Source organism: Pithys albifrons, chromosome 9 (genome assembly GCF_047495875.1).
Source record: "Pithys albifrons albifrons isolate INPA30051 chromosome 9, PitAlb_v1, whole genome shotgun sequence".
Classification (NCBI taxonomy): Eukaryota; Metazoa; Chordata; class Aves; order Passeriformes; family Thamnophilidae; genus Pithys; species Pithys albifrons.
Window position 1 is genome coordinate 21898951 of NC_092466.1, and position 20051 is coordinate 21919001.

The 20051-nt window shown below is 38.8% G+C and overlaps 1 protein-coding gene across 8 annotated transcripts in view; it reads right to left on the reverse strand.

The window, feature by feature from the left end:
• The window catches only part of USP54 (ubiquitin specific peptidase 54), a 92369-nt gene that overhangs the window by 70233 nt on the left and 2085 nt on the right, over positions 1 to 20051 (reverse strand). For 2 of the 8 annotated variants that reach the window (XM_071564041.1, XM_071564035.1), the window contains exons 1-2: positions 3525 to 3724; positions 1931 to 2011 (exon numbers count right to left, since the gene is read on the reverse strand). The exons of 4 other annotated variants lie outside the window; for them this stretch is intronic. The gene's annotated coding sequence lies outside the window, so the exon portion shown is untranslated. Of the gene's footprint in view, positions 1 to 1930; positions 2012 to 3524; positions 3726 to 20051 lie in introns of those variants that run through there. 2 more of the 8 variants (XM_071564047.1, XM_071564043.1) reach the window with 2 other exon arrangements.

Below are 20051 nucleotides of genomic sequence, written 5' to 3' on the forward strand. Positions count from 1 at the left end.
ACAAAATAACTACTGGGAGAAAACCAGAGCATTAGAACCCTGAGCACCTTAGCATGAACGTATCCTGCCAGCAATTTGCCTTTCCCCATCCAGGAACTCCAACAAAGTGCTTTGAACTAGTTCTACCTGCAGCGCTGGGAAGTCTGGGAGACTACAAGAGCCAGGCTTTAAACGCTAACAAACACAAGGAGGAAACAAACTACTGCTCTTTACCACAGAGGTAACACCACAAATAACTGCATTCGTTGTTGTTACTACCCTCCTAAAACCATAACAAAACCAAGAAAAGCTATTCTATTGCATACTTATTCCCAGCAACTGCCATACACAGTGCACTGAATGTAATCCATCCTTTTTGTAACTTCCACCTCAGTAAGTGAACCAAATTCAAAGAGTGTTTTATAAATACTCTGTCAAAAAGAGATGGTAAAAGGTACTCTTTACTACAAGTAAGACACAAGGCTATAGATGCCTATCAAACAAATAAAGCACTAAATGCATTTCTTGATCAAAAGCATGAGCATGTTCTTTGAATGAGTGTGATGCCATACTGTGTCCAAAGTCATAGGCAAGTCTCTCACCACCTGTGCAGGTGGGGAAGACACACAGACTGGTTTATGCCCTAAAACGTAAGGTACAAAAGTGTTTCCCTGCAGGAAAAGGAATTTTCTGTGGTTTAAATATACTCTCAGGATATTCAGGAATCAATTTACAGTTCAACTAAGTTAGGAATCAGAAAACAACTTTTCCTATGTAAACCACACACATGGCATTAGACCAACACAACTGGAGTGATAAATCCAGATCCACTTTTCCTAGTGTCATCAAGAACTTAGATAAATTATGGCACCCAAACTGCAAGCCTTGAATCTTAGCAATACTGTGGTGCTTGGACAAAGGCTTGCAAGAAGTCTGAAGAAAGGAGATTATGCAAGATTGCTTCACCTGCCTGCATCAAATAAAATCAATACTTTCTAGGTTCTTATCTCTTATAAAGAGATATGCTGGAAGTGTAAGATTCTCTTTGGAAACTAACTTGCATCAGTGTGAAACTAAAATGAAAGTAAGCTCACAAGAAAAGCCCTCCCCACCTATATTCATTTGTCCCATTTCATACTCTAATTTCTCAGCTTTATTAATTTCCTTTAGCATCATTTTTTTAACAACAGAAAAAACAAGATCACAAAGCCACAGTAATAGAGAAGGTAATGAGACTCATAAAATTTTATCTTACGCAATTTCACATCCTGCACTAATTATTTTCCATTGTGTCTTATTTTTGTCTTGTGACTGAACCCTGGCAGACTGAGACACAGTGAGTTTGTACATACAGCAAAGAACTCCCAAGAGCATGATATGGAAGGGCTGAAAACAAAAGTCAGTGGTGCATGTGGTACTAAGAATCATCCCAATCACTGTGGGGGAATCCATACTTTAAAATAAATTTTTATTTGCAATTCATTAAACTTAAGTCCCCTATGAAAATCTGCCCTTAGAAAGAAGAGGGGAAGTAACAGCATTTCATAGGTCATCTTTCTTTCCACCTTGAAACATTTTGTCATTGTTTCATTAGAAGAGCCATTATTTCTTAAAACTGCATGTACCTACAAAAGCTGTTGCCAACGCTTACAATTCAGTGACTTTTCCCAGTATACACAATCTCATTATTGCTTGTTTCACAGCCAGTGCAATTAAATTGGCTTAAGATGCTAAAATATGAACAAGGAGGGTAAGAAACAGCCGATGACTTTCAGAGGAAACGATAAACCACTTGCCAAAAATCTATGGAAAGTCACATATGTCAAAGTGATAGATGCTGTAATGAAAAAACACACTTAGACATTAAAGAGATTTTCAGGTAGAAAACTAATTGACCAGATTTCACCCTGTGGCCTAATCCTCCTATATCCTGGATTACCTACTTGCTCACCTTAGCCTGGGGTCTTGGTGTCCTAAAGCTGCAACACCTCACTGGACTACAAAGGTGCTTCTGACAGAACAGTCATATTCTCTGAATAAATATGAAACAAAACAAAACAAAAAAGAAGTAATTAAACACTATAGTAATGTAACATTCACTCAGACAGTCCTCTCCCTCAGATGTGAGGCATACACAGAAAACAAGTACATAAATACACCTAAAGACACCACTGGTCTTAAAGCACGATAGATTAACACAGTCCACCCCTTTAAAAAGCTCACTGTTAATACATCAACTGGGATGATGCATTTTCCAGGACAAAAGCCATTGTGGCCCATCTATCCATGCAGGATGCCCACTACAGAGAGCAATACAGAATACCAAGTAGTATATGAACATCAGCAGCTAAATTTAGAGAGCAATAACATCATCCATTGCATACTAATTAGACTGAAATGCTATCAAGGCAACAGAAAAAAGAAACCTGCAGAATGATGGATTCATAGGTGTGTATTCAAAACTAAAAATAGCTCATCTTTTAACAAATACATACAGGCATACAGAGGAATATTTTTCTTTATTTTAAAAGAGAGTTACTCCAGAACTCTATTCTGCAGATTAAAAGAAACTAAATCTGCCTTGGAATCTAATGCAGAAATTAGATGTGGTAGAGATGGGCCTTTCCAAGTCAGGACTTCAAAGCGAAGCCTCAGCCTACATTTTTAGCATAAGAATACCAAAGAGACCTTTCTCCAGTCAAGAGTCAAGCCTGCTAAAGTCTGTGCTTTACTTTGCCACATCCTTCTGCCACCCAGAAAATTACAGAGGCCCTCCTACCAACTTTTATCTTCATGTGGCAATTCCCTTGAGCAGGGCACATTTTTCATTGTTAATTTCTGTCAATTTTAATTTATCCAGTGAAAAGTGAACACATTAGGCCAGAAATTAGAACTGCAAATATAAAAGTCTATTTATCATGAAGGCTAAATGAATGTTCAAAAGAAAGGTCGCAATGTCTCCTCTACCCTTGTTAAGAAAAAACAAACAAAATACAAAACCAAAAGCCACAATCGATACTTTGTCTTCATCAGAACTAGCAAATGCAACTCCTCTGCATATAAATATTTAAGTTGTGCAAATTCCACATGGGCTTGCACATTCACACCTAACTGGCAAAGGTTATGGTCTCTTTTCCGAACAAGTGGGATACCATGTTCCACTGTCAAGGGAGGAAGAGCATCTCCAGAACACTTTACATCCCTTCTATCTGGGTGTTTGGAACTGCCTTGATTCACCAAAGTATGACGAGTTAAACTCAGCATAGCACTTCCTCCCAAGGACAGCAGGTACACAGCACAATCCATCACCACGAAAACCAGAAACAACTAAGGCAGTATCTGATGTACTCACTATCTCAGCAACAGTTTAAACAACTAAATACAAATGAAACATTCAACATGACGTATGGCTGTACAAAGAAGAAAAGCTAGCAATTAAGTTTTCAAATAACGAAACACCCTGCACATTTTCCCAGTCTAGTTTGCCGAGGGAGAAGCCCCTTCATTAGCTCATACTGCAGCGAGCACAACACAAAACAGGCCACCTGCAGCAGCGGACGCGCGTCGAGAAGCCCTCCTGCCGCTTCCCGGCTCCAGTCGCTCCCGACACGCCGCTCCCGACACGCCGCTCCCGACACGCCGCTCCCGACACGCCGCTCCCGACACGCCGCTCCCGACACGCCGCTCCCGACACGCCGCTCCCGACACGCCGCTCCCGGTGCCGCGCGCCCCCGCGCACGTGCGCAGCCACCGCCCCGTCCCGCGGCGCGGGCAGCGGGAGCGCGAGCCGCAGCCCCGCCCCGTGACGTCACCGCTCCGGCCGCGCACCTGATCCCGGTAGGTCGCGCCTTAAAGGGGCCGCTGCGATGGCCGCGCTCAGGTGACACCCACCCACCCCGCGATGGCCGCGCTCAGGTGACACCCACCCCCTGCCCCGCGGGACCGCGCTCAGGTGACACCCACCCCCTGCCCCGCGGGACCGCGCAGGCCTCTCAGCACCTCTCCCACACCTCGCGGCAAGGCCAAGAGTCCCCCCTGCAGCGCACTGCCCTCGGATGCTCGCAGCCCTCCTCCCGGCAAACTGCTATCCAGGGTGATGATTTTATAAATAATTTGGGTAAGCAAACCACTCTCTCCAAGTGGATTTTAGCAGCAACCTTCAAATCCTTTCCCCTTCTTTCCACAGGTCCTTTTAAGAGGCTGCCGTGGCCACAGCAGGATGACACACCTGCCATCCACAAATCCAAACAGCTGCGGTTTCCAAGCTCCTGAAGGCCACAACTTTCCTCCTTCACCCGAACAACACAGCTCCAGTTTGCTCATCAATAAAGGGCGGCTTGACCCTTCTCAGTGCAATGTTCAGAACCAGATACAGAACATGCTAGAGGGAACAAACCGACTTACCATGGCACAAAACTGAAAACCACTTACTTTGTACCATCAGTGCCTGGCAAATGAGACACGCTCAAAATGTAACTGGGACAAATCAAACTGTTATCACTACCCTCTTCCCTAATCACAATCAATTGTCCTCTTACCCGGCTCAGTGATCCTCTCCACTAAGGAAATGTGCTGGAGGACAAGAGACCTTTAAATCAGTATCTGCATCACTGCCACTCAGACAGGCAAGTAACATGAAATGTGGAAGAGAGAATGAAATAGAAGATGCAAACACTAAAAAGTCCTATTCAAGAAGCACATCTGAACAGAAACATGGCAGTTCCTATACTGTCATTCTTCCTATTTCTATTTATATTTAATCTATACAGAAGAATTGTATTCTTATATATCCAGACATGAAAACACATGACCCTCACCTAAACCTTGAGGATGCTGCTGGGAATTCTCAAGGTGCATGCACTTTTTTATTTCTTTCCCTACCATTAGCATAAAGCCACCAGTCTAGACCGACTACCAGGATTAATCATCACGTCCTACAACTTTCAGGACAACTTCATGCAAATCAATTCATCTCTCTCTGCTCCAATTCCTCATCTGTAAACTCAACAAATTACACTTATTTTCCTAATTCTCATGCATGCTTTCAGTGGTCGTTGTTACTTTTAGATACCAAAGATTAAATAATAATTGAGGAAAGCGTCACTCATTGTCCAACTAGTATCATAAAGGTTTTACTTAACCTTCTACAAGTATTGCCAAACAATGATTTAATTCTGTAGAAGTCCCTGGTTTTGTTTCTGTGCATGGGTTCCACCATCAATTATACCAGCACTCATCAAGAACAGTGTTGGCCTTTGGAAGTGCAGCATTCAGGAGAGAGCACTGTGGTGCTCATACAGGAACAGGCTGAGCTATACTTTAACACAGCATAGTACAGCCTCCTACACAAACTCTTGCTTCTTGCTTGGTTAATAAGGGAGATACCATAAAGATACATTTAATCGAATGCCTGAATTGTATTCAACTCTCATCTTCCCTTAGAGCGATTATTACTTCCCCCCTGCAACATTTGTAGCCATCCATATGTATAAAAACATTTTCTTCATATTTAGACCCCTTTTTCCCCCTCATTTCTGAGTACTTGCAAGACCTGTGTTTCTGCTTTACTGAGCTTAGTTACCTATAATAAATAATCAGGACTGTTTTTCAGAAAATGGTGAATGTGATACAGCATGTTTTCTAATTCACTTTCATACTTCAAACAGCATGTAGACAGAAGTTATGTAGCCTACTTTATTTAACTACTTTAAAAAAAGGGTTTAGAGTAATCTGAATTAAATTGATATTGAAGGTAAGCACCCACTTTGGTAACTAGGAGACCTCATCCTCTCAGCTCTCTTGGTTATTACTAAACACTTAAATTATTTTGCTTTTTTTTATTCTAAGCTAAGGAGGTTTGTGAAACAATCAAAACAGTTATATTTACGCTGTAATTAAAAAAACCTACTTATTGTTAAGAGCTAGGTTGTCAGTTCATTAGTGCTAGTTTCAATTCAGCATTTCATTTGCTAAAATTTTAGTGGTAAATGAGCTGTGGAATTTTATTTTGAAGCATATTTAGAACAGATTATCTTAATTATTGATAATAATAAATGTGGAATTTAAATACACTCCAATACACTTTCTCCTCAAGAAAAGTAATTTTAATCAATTTAAGCTGTCAAAAAAAAATTCCCTCATTTGATTGTTATCCATTCTGTTTGGTGCCCTTTTGATCACTGAGCTCCCACCCTTAGGGAGACTTCAGTTGGAGCCTGGAAACCAGCTCTTCACAGCTGACAGATCAGCCATTGTCTGCAGCATGTTTGCAGTGCTACTGCTAATCCAGACTATTGTCTTGCCTTCCTGTTGCCTTCCCCCAGAACTATAGAATTAAACCAACATGTTTACACATATTACCATCCAACACAGTTATCTCACTAACGATGTTAAATGTGCAAGACTTAATAATTAAAATTACAGCTCAGTTCTCTTTTGCACAGTGAAGTCACAAAAAAATCACTTCTAAACTTTTATGTCAAGACCACTGGATTTTTACCCACATTTCAGTAGCCTAAATAAATTCAATGTCCTTTTAGTCTTCTAAATAAATTTAGTGTCATATAAGAGCACTTAGCTACTAAGTTTCTAACAGTAACTTCAATAAAATTAATTTACTTCTCTTTCAATAAGAGAATTCAAACTCCACAGTGAAAGTGGGTGCATCTGCCTCTCTAAATTTCAAGTTTCAACTGTAATTCTGCTAACAGAGTCTTCATAACACCACACTTTATGCTTATAAATAAAGCTTCTATTATTCTTCTTAATGTTGTAATTCTACAGGGATACACAAAGACCAGGTACTATAAAAGCATATCCAACAGCCTAATCCAGCATTCCACGGAGAGCAGCATCCAGCCTTTACCAAATAAAGCAAAACAAAAGTAATTTTTGTTGATCAAGAGTAAGGTAATTATCTTCACTAAGGCAACCATAGAAAGTCTAACATGATGCACCACAAACAGTTAAGACAGGCCTGTGCTTCTGCAGCAGATTTGCAAGTGCAGCTAAGAAATGAAATCCAATTCTGTGAGAACCTAAATTATTTAAGGCATCCACATTCAGCTCTTTCAGAAAAAATAAAGCCATGAGTTTGCTGATCTACCTGTGGCTTTCAGAAACAACAGGTAAGATACAACATGAAATTACCCTCTGCTGCTGCAGATTCACCACTGCTGCCCAGTCAGGCAGGAGGAGGCACCTCGTGCCCTGACCCGGGGGGTGGCAGGAGCTCAGCACTCAGCCCGGAGCATCACAGCACACCCCAGGCATTCTCAGCTGCATCATTTGAATCACACCAAGGGCTGGTTTGGCCTCCCATACCCAGAAGCATCAACACCACTTAGAGCTGGTTGATGGGGCTGCAACATCTTGCAACTTCTGTACCACAGCACTTCTTCATTATACATTCCTCCTACACTGGAGTCTCATCCTTCCAGTTCCAGTGGCACATGCTATTGGCATTCTCTCTGAGACTTAGCATTTGGGGCACATTTTTCAAAGATTATTTTATTACCAGTATTCACAGGAAATAACTATGTTACTTGGCATTCCACTACAGTAAAGGTCCTCCTATTTATTCTCAATACCTCTACAACCCACTAGTCTCACACAACTACGTCTAAATTTTCTACTTAAAAGCAAGAATTTCTAGCTTTAATGGTTAAAAATAACAGCATTTAAATATGACCAGAGCCTGAACAAGCACAAACCTGTGAATTTTTCACATGGATTTCTCTGGAAATTTGAATGCTAGTGATCAACATTTAAATAATCAATGTCAGCAATAACTTTCCTTGCAGATAATGGGAACATAACTGTCCAACTAGCACAGCATGGTATGTGATGAAGGAAAAACATTAGAATTTACAGCATGTAGCCCAAATTCACTGTGTGATGGAGAAGGAAAATAACAATAGTAGATGAGAAAAGAGCTCAAATCATGCCCTCATAACCAAAGTGATGATAAATACATCTTTTCAAGTCACCCTGATCCTTTCTGTAAAAGATGCAAAAACCTCCACCTCTTAAAAGTTCCATAGTTCTTCCCTTCAGGATGCCAGATCTCTAATGCTTCCACATCAGGCATCTGCCCTGTGTTTAAAGGCTGCTCACAGGAAAAAGGGAACTATTAGGCAAAAATGTAAATTGGAAGTAGCTCATAATAATTTATTAGAAAGAAGGAATACTGAAATAATGGAATTTCCTTCACATTTACTTAAACAAAAAGCCCTATTAAAAAGTGCTTGGAGCTGTGACCAATTCCATTCTCAGGCGCAAAATTCAGGTTTGGCTGGCACACTGTACACAGGCTGCTGGCTTTGACTCATAAAATCTCCTTGAGAAAACAGAAACCAAAATTGCTAAGTAAGGCAATTTTCAACTGTGATGATTAAAGGTATGTATTCTAGGGTATAACAATGCAAATAGAGACTCAAAGTATGCTAACAATGTATGTTACAGCCTCAGGTAACTAACTGAGGCTCACGCTCATTTCACGCTCAGAGAAATATACAATGGAAACTGGGAAAGATTTTATAAACAAAACAATTACCAACAGTACACTCCTTGTTTTCTTATGATAATAATATGTTGAGCCCCTAAAGTCCTGGACTGACAACTGAAGTCATTATGAAAATGGAAAAGAAATAAAAGTTAACTACTGGCAAGCTTGTCAAGGGCCTGAGAACAGGAAAAGTGAGCTGAAAATCTTGTGTAGTGCATCTATTCCTTGGGTAGTGAGGTAACAACAAAAGCAAGATGAAGGCTACTGAGCTTGAGAAGATGTTGGAGCCTGAAGGATGGGCAGTATGGAGATTGTCTGCATCACAATTGCCAAGTAGATACTGTCTCAGAGCAAACTGTCTACAGGTACAAAGTGTTCATTTTTTAATCAGTAATATTCCAAAAATTCACCAGTCTTAAAATAATGTTGTTGTTCAAAACACAGCTAAATAAATAAAATTCTTTATGCGAAAGAACTGACAGTTATTTCAGAAAGTGGTCCTTTCTTCCTCGTCTGAGACCTGATCTGTACTTTTTACAACAATTTAAGATCACTCATCTTGCTCTTTCTCTCATAGATGGACCTTACACCTGACAACTTCCTACATTCCTGAAATACCCTACTATATACATATAAAAGTCATACTCTTTTTGGGGCTTGCACACTCACTCCTCTCCCTGGTTCAAATTATTTCAGTCTTTTCAATTAGGTCTTGTTTTCTAGACCTCAAATTATTTGATTACTCTTCTCCCAGTCTCTGTTCAGTTGAGCCGTATTTTTGGGGGGCATTTGCCCTACTGAGATGTAACACTTCAACAGAGGACTTAGCTGTAGATAAAAAAAAAAAAAGATTGTTCTGTCTCCTCTTCCACTTACATTTTTATCCCTCCTGATATAATATTTGCCCTTTTACAATGTCAGGAATTCTGGAAAATTATCACCTAATTACTTGTCCCCTTCACTCTATTTGTGTACTTCATGCTTTCTGTTAAATGTAGAATTTCAATCTGTCCCTATTTATCTCCTAAGATTTTCTTAATTTCCTCAAAATAATTTTGTGGTTATAAACTTGGGTCCTATGTATATATATTCCCTCCAAGTTCTGGGGGCACTTTTAGTGAATCAATTTTGTAAGCACACTCTCTTTTCTGTCATCAAGGTCATTAACAGAAAGACTGAAGTGAAGCAGAATGAGTACAGACCCAACAGACCGTGGCGGATCCACATTCAATACAACCATTTCATTTTGACAGACAATCATTAATAACCACCTACTAGGCACAGTCATCTAACAAGTCTTGCTCCTACTCTACAAGAGTTTCTTTCAGGTCACATTTCTTCACTTGTTTGCAAATATTATAGCATGAAACAGTGTCGGGGAACTTACTAACATGAAAAATACTGACAGTCACGATTTTCTTGTCAATTCACTGGCCTTCTTGTCATGTTAAAGAAAAACAGTAAAACCTGCATGACTCTTTACTCTTCCTAAACTCATGGTGGTTGTGCCTCCTACTCTTGTTGTCTCCCTGAGGCTTATACTACACTTTCTGCAAGAATTTATTCAAAATGTGGAAGATGAGAGGAATGGTCTATAATTTCCTGACTCTTTTGCCCCCATCCTCTTTTTATTTTCAAGACTTACAGCATCTCAAAGAGCAGCTAGTTGTACTCAGAGAGCTTCCATCACTTGTTTTTTGCTTTAACCCATCAAAGGATGAATGTCATTGGGTCCAATCTAATAAACACCCTATACAAGTAGTAAAAAGTATGGAAGGACTTGCCTCCAATTCTCCATCTATCTTACACATTCTCTGTGCTTTTCATTTCCTCCCTGTGCTAACTGCTCCTCATTCATACTCCTGCTAATGTTTAGAGCATATTTTCATAGTGCTTACTTCAAGTCCCTCTTACAAAACTGCACTGCCAATCCAAGCCCCCACATTACAGAGCCATGGATATGTGGCTGCTGGAGGCACAACTGCACTGAGAGCAGCTCAGCTGTGCAGCCCTGTGGGAAGGGTGGGACTCCTGCCACAGGGAAGGGACACTTCCCATGGGAGTGGCCACTTCCAGTGTAATGTGAACGCAGAGATCTGCACTGAGACAGGAACAGGAACATAACTGAACTCTGAAATCCAGACCTGGAATCACAGCAGCAACGGGAGACCAATTACAAGATCGTTTGCAGCATGTCAGCGTCGCTTCTGTGTCAGTTATGAAATCTGCCTCTCTGCACCCAGCTGACTGTGGAGCTGGGCTGGATGGGACACACACACGAGTGCTTTGTTCCCAATATTCATGCACATATACCGAATAAGGGATTGCAGACAAAAAACTGGATTACGCCTGACAGAGCTGATCCTGCAGATCCTCTGGCTCTCCCAGTGTATTTGCTCTGATAGCACAGCGCACAAACCAGCACAGTTCCATCATTACATTTAGAAATGTCAGTAACTTGCTGTCATTGCCCAAAATTAAATGACACAATAATATTCTTATTATAGTACATGTGCATGTGGCAGTTCAAGATGTAGATGCTTGATTTCATTATTTTAAAAATAGTAACAAAGAACAGGAAGAAAAAAGATTTTAAAGACATAAGTTTACAGATAACTAATACCTGCATTTTCTTAAGTGTATTTCAGGTTATTCACCATGCACCCAAATTGTTTATTTCCTTTTCACAAGAATTATACAATGATTACATAAAACTGACAGGTGTTCATTGTCTTTCATGTACACTAAGCACACTCACAGCCTTCTAGCCCTTCCTTAATTGAAGTTTAATCTTCTCATAAATACGAGAGACCAAAAGAAGTAGGATACTGTAATACAATTGTAAATTAATAAAAGATGCAAAAGTATCTTTAAAATTAATTAGTTCCACTAAGATTATCCAAAATACATTTGACTCATTGTATAGTTTTATGACAATACTTTATAAATAGCAGAGCGAAATCTAACAAGTTTAACATTAGAAGAAAAACAATAGAAACACTATTTGTGTAGTTTAACAAAGTAAATTAATACTTAGCTTTTGGGGAGTATCTGACTTTATATAGTTTAAAGTACAAATACTTTGTTTTTGAAGAAAATAAAAAATACAGTTCCGGACACACCCTGTTTTGTCCACCTTAGAAAAAAGAGGCTAAAGCACTGATTTATCATAACTGAATGAGACACTGACCATCACCTGAACTGCATTAACTGACTCTTGCATTTCTAGTCCAATTACCCTGAGAAGCAAAACAAGTCCGTATAAACCACTAGTGAACCAACTATATATACTCAGAGAAATCTCAGACAATATACCAATAAAAGAAAACTTACATTGCAACTGCTCAGTTACTGATTTACACCTTACCACCTTCTCCCTGATAAGACAGTCATTTACAGGGACAAATATCAGGCGTCAACTGGTGGGATTTCGGAGGGGTAGGGGAGCTTGTTTGGTTTTTACTACAGGCACACTACAAGATTCATGTTTTAGAAACTAGTAAAAATGTTTCATATGTTACTGTTCTTTTTCTTGCTCCCCTTAACAATATTGAACACTTACACTAATCACTAACCCCAACTAATCACTAATCAGGTAGCATTTTACTGGCCAATTTGAAGTGGGCTGGCATTCAGTGTATTTTGGAACACACATTAAATAACAATTGTGTTTGATTTTCTTTTATATGAAGCAGATTAATTACTACAGCTCCCTTAACACAATCATTTCGACTCAGAGCTCAAGAATCTAATGTGTTTAGGAAAATTAGCACAGTAAGAGGCACATCACCTTGCAGACTTGATTTTCACAGCTGCATCATATATATCATAGCAATCAATGGAAAAATCACATTGATGAAGGCTCCTAATTTACCTTTAGAAGAAGTAAGAGCTCTTTCCTATCTAGTTCACTGTCTGTTACATGATAGCATGTGAAAAGAGCATGTCTGCTCTATGTACAACCACCTGGAACCCAACCCAAACACATACTTTGTTTAATTATTCTCTAACAGAATTGGAACAGTTTGTACAATCTGTATTCACAACAGCTTATGCTTAGTTTTAGCTGCAAGCTCAATTGCATCCTGTCTATATGGTCAGGACCCATAACAAGAAATAATTACTGTTGATCAATCTGTGTCCAGAGAAAAACTGTTTTATGAAGGTGATCTTCTGAATTAATTCTAATTTCTGCCTTTTGTGTATATATAGTTACATAAGTTACATTAGCAAAATCATCTGCTAACTCATAAGAGTTCATTGTAATGTTTCATTATGCTACTTTGCACATCCTCCAAGAATTTCCCCCAAGTAGGACTTAACAGATTTTAGAACTATTTCTGTAAGAAGACAGACAGTTCAAGATCTCCTTTTCACTGAACTGAGGATGTGACAGCACTAGAACAGCCAGAACACCCAAATTTTACTCCCATTTCTTACTAACATCTTCCGACAAGCCAAGCCTCTGTGCCCATTCATTCTGGCCACTTATGATACCATGCCAAAGTTAATTTTGTTGAAATCCTTGGACTGAAAGACTCAAACCAGAATTCTGGTAAAAACAGAAGAGGTGAAAAACAAGCTCAGAACTGAGTTCACCAAGATTAATTTGAAATTGCAAACAGTAAAAGGAATTCTGTCTGTTTATGTGGCAAAGACAAGTTATAAATCCTCGGCCTCTTGCTTGCCAGAGGGGGCCTTGTTTCTGGACATCCATCACAAGCAGCAAGGGAGTGGTGCCATATAAAGCAGCTGGCTCTGATTGCTACACATGCAACTCTGGGTAACTGCTCCATACAACCTCACAGGGATGGCTGGACACCCAGTGGAAACTAACGCTGTAGTGGCTCAGTTCTCTAAAATTTTATGTGCCATCATCTTCCCCACAGCATCAACCCACCAACAGCTGATATTTGAATGGATAAGCTAAAGACATTATTCCAGCAAAATAAAGTGTGCATATCCCTTTCTTAAGTATCTACCAACAAACTGAGCCTGCCTGCTCCCCCTTATATTTACTTCCCCCTTGATAGATCAACAGCTTTCCAACTTAAAAATGGGTTGCAAAAAATTTAATGAGCAAACTCAGTATTAAGGCTCAAAAATGCCTGAAACCAGAACACCAGACTCAAGTTCTTCTGAATTTCCCTCTACATTTTTCTTCCCCTTACTGCAAAGGATCTGAAAGAGCTGAGTAAGTAAGTGATGTCACTGGACTTTATAAAAGAGGCAGAAATTGTACACAAGGCAAATAAATTTATTTTCCAATTACTTACATAATAGATATTGTTGCTTTTTATTAGTCCATCTTGCTAATTTACACTGTTTTGAACATGCATTCTAATACTTTGCCCAGCAAATCTACCTGATTATATTTTCTACAAGGAAGTGCTATATTTCTAATTAAAACACAAGTAAATTTGCAATCAAGTGAGATATAAAACGTGTGTCATTCACAACACAAAGCTTTCTGTGTTGGCATCCTGCCTGCATCCAGAAATCTGGAGGTACCAGTAAACATATTTTTCTGTTATGCCACTCAATGGGAGTCAAAGGCTCACAAGGTTGAAATTTAAACAGCCTAAGAAAACAGGACTGATTCCAGCTGTAAAAATACCTGTAATTCCAGTCTTGGGTTGCTGCCTAAGACAGCAACAGCCACCAAAGTCACAGAAATTATCTCCTTGGAGAAACTTCTGTCTACAGAAGTTGTGGAAGCACAACAGACATCATTAAAAAGAGACAAATCCTACCCTGCATTATCAATAAATAAGTATAAATTCCAAATAATTTTGGCAGCATCAGTATGCATGTAAAAAATCCCAGTAAAACAGAGGAAAAATTTCCCTAATGACCCTTCTAAAGAATCTCCAAAGCAATTTTGCCTTGAAAGTACAAGAAGATGCCAGGATGTCCTCCCTCACAGGTTTCTTTATAAAAATATCAAATGGATTTTTGGCAGTGATACAGTTTTCTTAGCCCAACTATTAATTTTCAAAACCATGATTTCAAAGATCTCAATCTGCCAACAGGGCAAAAAGATAAACAAGTTGTGACATTAAGTCCAAGTAAGCTTAGACGAAGGCACTGGATTTGGCACTGCATTTCCCAAGGAACGTGCAGATGACAGGCAAACACAAACATGCTTCACTCTGCCCCCAAATTCAGAAGAGACATTTAAGTGAATGCCTTTGAGGTAGAAGAACATCATTTTTCCCCTCTCTAAAAGTCAACTGGATAATTATACACTGCAAATAGTGCTGAACACTTGAAGGAACCATTAAGTAATTAGTCTTTGCAGGTGTGTCATTCATTTTGTAAAGCCCAGACAGGAGGAAAACACTGACAGGCACACCTGTTTGACTATTAGCTTTCATAGGAAGTTCCAACTAATATAAAAAGTTACAAGTGTCCACATCTCAAAAAGCCAGAATTCAAGTGATTACTTTTGTCTGGACTGATCTGTGTAGTGCTCCATTAATATTATTATGTTTTTACAAGATCAATAATAAAATTCTTTGTTAAAGCTGATTGGAAAAAGGCAAAGAATGATTTCCAGAAGTGCACGGACATTCATCGTCCCCACAGTAAATAGAAAGACCTACATATCAGCTACTGTTGCAAACACACTTTTTCTATGTGCTCCTTTTTCTATTTCTTCTGAGGAGGGAAACTGCTTATGAGAGGAAGAGTTAAGGACAGCACCATGAACAACAGAACCAGGAACGACGAGCCTTCACAGCCTTCACGCCGTCCTCAGCCAGGGCACCTCTGCATAAGGGAAAAGTATCGGCTTTCAATACAAAGGACTGAGGGTTTATCAACCTCTTCAACAAAGAATTTTTCCACAACCTTTTAAGGGGAGCCCAGAGTTGCCCTACACCAGTCCTTAGCAGATTCAAAATCACTCTCACTGATTACTACATTAATTAAACTATCTTCCTATCTCTCCCAGAAAGGAAGAGCCTTTAAGAGGACTTTCTTCTCAAAAGATGGTTATTTCCATAACAAAACCACAGTCTTAAACCCAGCTAGCTTTTGATAACAGGAAACACACAGCCTCTCCTTCTCCATCCTCCCCTGAAGCAATGCATTTTAAGAGAAATAGCAAAAATGAAGTTTAAAAAAAAATCCCAGAAAAATTTGTGGAAGTTGTCTTTGAGAATTTAAACAAATTAGGAGCACCATAAAAACAGCACTCTCAACAAAAACTGCTGTTCATCCAGCAATGCTGCCAAGCTCACACTACAGCATTTTTTCCTGGTTTGCTTTGAGAAAAATAAACAAATCTGTATTTAAAATCTGTCAAGACTCCATAACCAAAGGATCATAAAATTTTTGCTAGCAATGCCTTTTTTAACACACTTCAAAAGTATTTATATAAAGTCCCCTGATATCATCTATTACAAGTTCTTTATAGATTGTTGTGTCCGTTACAGCTATCAGAGAGTGATGCAGTTTACTATCACAGGTTTATGAAGTTTTACTCTCTATTTATTAGCATGTCTCAGATGCAGCATAATGGAAGAGTTATAAGAACGGGCAGAGTATACAATCATCACTTTTTTCCCCTGCCTTTCCCCCACCATGACCTATTTTCTTGAATAACAAGCAGACCTAGTGAGGACATTAACCTGTTTCCACGTCACAGTAACAGCTCATGTACCGATGTGCTGAGATGCATTAGCTGTTGTTTATTGATCCATTTATAAGTTCACTCTACTGGGAATACAAGCCAGAGCATTAGCAAGTCTTTTGCTATCCTCTGCTTTGTGACACACTTTACTCATTAACTACTTCCCAGAATACATTTATTTTCATCTTTTATGGAAATACTTACAGAAGATTCCTCCTCTTCAAACAGCCTCCCATGTCTGAATCACTGTTACATATTTTTAGTCCATTCATCATTTTCAAAACTCAAAATGTAATAAATTACAAGCCATTTTTAAAAGTGAAACCGTAAGAATTATATGCATCGAACATTATCTACTAAAAATGCTGATTTACATTTACCAGGTATTAGAAATAAACAAGCCAGGTGTTCTAATAGTGTAAAATGTCAAAACAAGTTTCATGCAAATAAGAAAAAAAAAGAAAAAAGGTAATTTCCCCTCAATTCCCTGCAGGTTTCTCATATGTGAACTGTTCACACACACACACAATACACAGAGTGCACTTCTGCATAAATTTTGGTGAGCCAAACTGTACCATGAAAAGAGCATTCTAGTCAAGACACTAATACATGATCCTTGTTTGTTACAGTTCATCCTACCTGTTTCTGCCTTTGAACCAGCAATTACTTGCTGCTTATTTGCAGTGTGCATACTCATAACCCCCACTTCTGTTCCAGTGTTCACACCCTCTTAGTAAGCTTGATTACATTCTAAAAATAGTTATCTACAATAAACCCACATTCACTGTTTCAATTTAAACAGGATGGGAAAGCATCTAAGGTTTAACTGTGTGAATTTTCAGAGCTGTAGAAGACAAAAGGGAAAGTAATTCCAAAAGCCAGGCTTCCAGCCTTCACACTCAAATGCTTGATTAAATGCACACACCAGACAAATCATGGCAGAATGTAACAAGCCAGAGCCCATTGCAAAATAATTAAAAAGATCACCAGGGTTCATGTCCTGTCACACTTTTACAGACAATCACGATTCACTAAGGCCTTATCTGCATTAAAAAGAAACAAACAAACAAGCACATAAAATGGCACAGTTTCAGGTTTGGAGAAATATTCAAAAGAAGGAAACACAATTTCTACGTACAAGGTTTAAAAACTTGGTTTCTCCAATTTCCTAAGAGAATTCAGACATTTTGTTTTCAATGACAGAACCTCTGGAAGATGACTGCAGTGCCATCAAAGGAGTGAGGGGAAAAAAACGGCAGAACAGATACAGATCACATCCCATATACCAGAAATGTTACGCAAAAAGGGAAAATACAGCTCCAAGAGAGATGCTCTAACTGGAAAAGGAGGATAAAACAAATGGGATTAGCTCAGTTGGTTAAAACTTGGTTGTAATAATGCCAAGGTCACGGGTTCAATCCCCCGTGTGGGCCACTGACTTAAGAGTTGGACTTGATGATCCTTGTGGGTCCCTTCCAACTCAGAATAGTCTGTGATCATATGTCTTGTTTTACCAGTAACTAGGCAGCAAATTGTTTCTCTTGCCCACAGAAGCATCTGACCAAAATTGCTATCCTTTCAACACCTTTAGAATCAGTTTGCCAATTCCCAACATTTTGAAATAAAAATACTTACATTCCTATACACTACATGAAAATTGATGGCCAGTTAGAGGAAAAAGATGTAATTTATTCTCATAGTGAGGGGAAAGTAGGAAAATTCACCTCTTTATATTAGATTTGGCATCAGATCAATCAGTACAGACACAGCAGTGTGTGTTGTTACAGAGCAGAATGAGATTAAGGATTGGAGGAGAATGGATAAGGAGATAAAAAGACAATCCAAATGCATACAAATGTTAATTTTATCATTTCTGTATCTCACAGGACCTATGGCTTGAAGACAGTAACTTGTTTTAATAGCCTTACAAACCTGGAATCACTTGGCCAAGCATTTACATTTGTTGACCTCATCCTGTTCAGGAGGTTGCCCAGGAACCTCTTACCTCAGAATGAATGGGAAAATAGATCAGGAGCTCCTCTATGAACATGTCAAATATTTTGTAGAATCTATTTTATGAATAAAATACATGCAAACCAAGACACATGCAAATGATTTTACATTAGGCTTTTTTACAACATTAAAAGATACTCAATGAAGAACAAAGTAGACAAGTAATAATAATAATATATTCTGAAAAGGCTTTCACAGATAAATGCAAACCTGGATACAACATACAGAAGTGTTGGTGGGATGACTCAGCTCCTAATGGTATTTCATTTAAGTTCATTTTCTTAGCAGCAGCCTGATGTTATTAATAACTCCCAATATGCTACTTAGAGCTGCACATTCATTTTCCTGTTAATGGTAGCAAAAGGTTCTTTGTTAATGGTTTTATGATAATGCTGGGTTTTGCCATATGGTTGGATTTGTATGAGGGTTTCTCATGAAAAGCCAGAGAGTGTAAGAAATTGTTGCTATATTTAACTGCAGTGTCCTCACACGCACAGCAGACAACTGGAATGGACACTGTTAATGTTTACAAGTGCAAACAATGCTCAATATTTACTGCATGTTTAACAGAACTACAGAGACTTTAAACAGGAAAACATATGGATAGATCAGAGGATTCATAATGCAATGCTGAGCTTTTCACCTTTAGGTCACTGGTTTAGATTTAAACTGGTTGGTAATGAAGACAAGCTATTATCATCTGACAACTCTGGCCTTTGCAAGTTGATTTGTCAGGCTCAGTCCAAGTCCCAACAAACTCAAAATTCAATGCTAAAATTTGCATTTCTGAAAACAACTTCACTCCAGTTACGTAACAAAAAGCTGAATAAGCAGAAGACATCCCTTCCTCCTCAGGCATCATCTCCAGCCCAGGGTCTCAGGAGAGTGTCAGGGGACAGTGAGAGTCCCACCACTCGTAGCACAACACATCATAGTGTGATAAAGTCCCTTCTGACTCTCGGATACTCAATCATAATTTCATCTGTACCTACAAAGCTTTCAGGGGTTACATTAACAAAGAAGACAAGAACGAAGAGACACCAATATGCAGGTTTTAAAGCCAAAATTTCACAGTGCTGCATAAAAATCTCTTTGGATATCTTGTTGAAAGGTGCATTTAAGGCTGAAGGTTTTGAGCAAAATGGTCACAGTACTTTACAAAAGAAATGGCAAATTTAATTTCCGTTTTCGAAATTTCCATTTGTAGCAGCAAAAATCGTATTTCCTGCAGATAGGTTTAATTCAGAAATGGATTTATTTACAAATTATTATGACTGATACTAGAAAAGTCATATTTTTACAGCACTTCTTCAAAATTATTAGACACAAAAAGTACAGATCATGCCACAACAGTATGTAGCTTTCCACATACTTTCATAATTTGAACAAAAATGGTTTTAAACCTCAAAACCTTGTCTAGCCCTATTCTTTGCCTCTTAATAGTTTGGGATCAATTACATTAAGCACTCAGCAGGTAGCACAGTTCTCCATTTTACTAAGCAATAACTGCTACAGGACTAAATAGAGATACCAAGTTTTAACACAGCACCTTTAAGGTCACCTTTACTTCACAAACTGGGGGCACCAAGCAACAAAAATCTACTGAAAGTTTTGCACTCCATGAACATGAAATGTTACTTCTAACACTTAAAACTACCACAGAATACATACCACACACAAATATTGGAACGTATCAAAAAAGTAACTTAAGTCAGAGCCTTCTGCCTTGATTCCCTGGTTTTTACTAAGGTATTGATAAACATACTGAAGTTTTTCCTTCTTTTTGCAGTAACTTCAGAAACAGAGCACTTACTGTAACTTTAGGAAAGGCACAAGAGGGTAACTTCCCAACTAAATGATTATATATACATTCTGCTAGCTGAGTGACTGAGCTGGCATGTTGTCTGAAGTTAGCTA